Source organism: Lolium rigidum, chromosome 4 (assembly GCF_022539505.1).
Source record: "Lolium rigidum isolate FL_2022 chromosome 4, APGP_CSIRO_Lrig_0.1, whole genome shotgun sequence".
Classification (NCBI taxonomy): Eukaryota; Viridiplantae; Streptophyta; class Magnoliopsida; order Poales; family Poaceae; genus Lolium; species Lolium rigidum.
Window position 1 is genome coordinate 2,443,774 of NC_061511.1, and position 3,271 is coordinate 2,447,044.

The window sequence follows — 3,271 nt, forward strand, 5'->3', positions numbered from 1 at the left end:
CCGCGTCTCCGACACGGCACGGGGTGCCAACGGTTGAGTCGTTGCCGAACACGCAGCCGCAGCAAACGGCATCGATGACCATGCATCAGCCGGCCACTGCGCCGGCCACGGGGCCCTCGCATGTGCAGCAGCCGGCCACGGAGCATCCAGCCATAGTGCTCCCGCACTTGCAGCAGCCGTCGACGACTTCCACGACTAGTGCCGCTCAGCCGTGCCGCGCGGTCGTTGAGGAGGTTTGCACGCCGGCCGGGATAATGCAGCGCCGGAGTGGAGCGGGGCGGCACGAGACGCTCACACTCGACACTCAGCCGTGTCGGGCTGGCGCGGTCTTCGAGGGGGAGGAGCATGCGCCAGAAGCTCAGCCTTCACGGGCGGACAAGCCGCTTGGGTCACCGGTGTCGCCTCCACGGGCGGAGGGGTATGCTGGAGATCCTACGTCCACGTCGTTTTCGCCTGTGGAGGGGGGCTCGCCACGGTCTGGTTCGGTACAGGGGGCTACGGCGCCATCTTCCCCTGTATCGCCGGACTCTACGCCTGCTTCGACGGTTTCTTCGCCGCGTTCGACTTCACCATCGCCGGTCTCCACCTTGCAGCAGCCTCCTCCCGCTGTCCCTCCTCCTATCGTTCAGCCGACGGTGAGGCGGAGTGGGAGGTACGCGCTTGCGAAGGATGGGCCGGGGGCGACGGACGATGACGTCATGCAGCGAGCCATGCGACGCAAGGCGGAGAAGAACCTCGACACGGGTACGAAACAACCATCCAAGTCATTTACTTCTTTTTTAGATTCACGTATTTCTTCTAATTTGAGTAGTCTAGGGGTCTCGTTGGGTACTACGTCTGATGAGATCTCGGTTTCGGCTAATGTGTTGAGACAGACGAAACTTGACCGTTTAACGGTTGTTCCGAATGACTCCACTGGGCTTGAAACTTCCATGATAGACAATGATGAAGAGGATGACATCCTAGATGGTCAGCTTCTCTCGGCTATCATTGGTAATATTTCAGAAGTCAACTTAGAACACTCGGAGCTTAGTTCAGTTTATGATCTAAAAGCTTCAGCACGAGGTTCTCGGTCGTCGCCTGAAAAGAAGTCTCGTCGATATAGCAAAAGTATTAAATCTAAAATAGTTTCTCAGTGAATGGCATGTTTCAGAATAGCAGAGGTCTTGGAGACTTGGCTAAGCATTCTCACATTGCCGATGGTTGTAGAGATTATGGTTTAGATTTTATTGCCATATTAGAGACGGGTAGGCGGAATTTCTCACAAAGTTTCCTCGACCGTTTATCAGGCGGGATTAACTTTCAGTGGTTTTCTCGCCCACCTCATGGTGGCTAGGTATGGGGGCATTTTACTTGGCGTCTGCATAGACACCATGACTGTTCTAGCTAGTTCTGATGCAGAGTATCACATTAAGCTCGACATTCAGAATAAAGCTGACGGTTTCACTTGGAGTCTGGTTGTTGTGTATGGTGCCGCCCAAGACGCTTTTAAGGCTTACTTTTTACGTGAGTTGGTAAATCTTACTAAAGATAAAACCTATCCGATTTTGATCGGAGGGGATTTCAATTTACTAAGATTTCCTCGTGCGAAAATTAAAGGTACGGTCTTTTTGATGGATATTGGCCTTTCTTGTTTAATGTTGTCATTGATAGCCTTGATTTAAGAGAGGTGTTTATGTCCGGTCGACAGTTTAGTTGGGCCAACAACTTGCCTGAACCCACATACGAAAAAGTAGATCGCGTGTTGATGGATACCGAATGGGAAGATAAATACCCTATGGTGTCTGTCCGTGCATTAGAACGTATTGAAAAATTGTCTGACCATGCTCCTATCCTCCTAACTACTGGGAATCCCCGATCTGTTTGTAAATGGCTTTCAAATTTGAACTTGGCTGGCTACATAGAGAAGGGTTCCATGAGATGGTCAAGACGGTTTGGGAGAGGCCAGTCGGTGGTAGCACTCCAATCTTGAGATGGAATAATAAGATACGTGCAATGCGCAGACATCTCTCTGGTTGGGCTGCCCATATGGCTGGCACTCTCAAAAAAGAGAAGGCTTGCTTATCAACTATGATTGATGAGCTAGAGGCGTTTGCTGAGGTAAGACCGCTGTCTCCGCATGAGATTGAACTTAAGAATCAGTCCAATGCGCAGATGGCGAGTCTCCTTCGCGAAGAGGAACTCAAATGGTATCAATGTTCCAAAGCCCAATTCATTTTGGAAGGAGACTCAAATACGCGATATTTCCATGGCATAGCCAATGGGAGACATCGAAAAAAACGTATTCACTCACTTATTCAAGATGAAGGGTTGACTGAAGGCCATGAGCAACTCAAATCTTACATTACTAATTATTATAAAGGTATGTTTGGTCCTCCGGATAAAAGTTCATTTTCTCTAAACGAGGACTTAACAGCTGATATACCCCAAGTTTCTTTAGAAGAAAATGACCTATTAACTGCACCTTATTCTGAGGAAGAGGTGCAGAAGGCAATTTTCCAAATGGAATGCAACAAAGCACCAGGTCCCGATGGTTTTCCAGTGGAGTTTTATCAAACTTTCTGGGATACTATTAAACGGATCTTCTAGATTTGTTCAGTGCTCTGCATATAGGACAACTAGAATTATTTCGTCTAAATTTTGGTGAAGTAATCTTGTTACCGAAAGTTAATGAGGCAGAAAGGATTCAACAATATAGACCTATTTGTCTCTTAAACGTAAGTTTCAAGATTTTCACAAAAGTGGCTACCATTAGACTTAATACGGTTGCGGATCATGTCGTTCAGCCATCACAGACCGCTTTCATGCAAGGAAGAAATATCCTTGATGGCGTGACAGTTTTGCATGAGACGGTACATGAGATGCATACTAAGAAATTAAATGGGGTTATTTTAAAACTAGATTTTGAAAAGGCTTATGACAAGGTCAATTGGTCTTTCCTACAGCAGACACTCAGGATGAAAGGTTTTTCTCATGAATGACGCGCTTTAATAAATGATTTCTTGTATGGAGGTAGTGTGGCAATCCGGGTTAATGATGACACCGGCCATTATTTCCAAACACGAAAAGGGTTACGCCAAGGAGATCCGTTATCACCAATATTATTCAACATTGTGGCAGATATGCTGGTTATACTCATAGAGCGGGCCAAGTCTGCTGGTCAGATTGAAGGTGTGATTCCACATCTGGTTGATGATGGTTTATCTTTCCTTCAATATGTCGACGATACAATTCTGTTTATGGATCACGATCTCGAAAAAGCTCACAACCT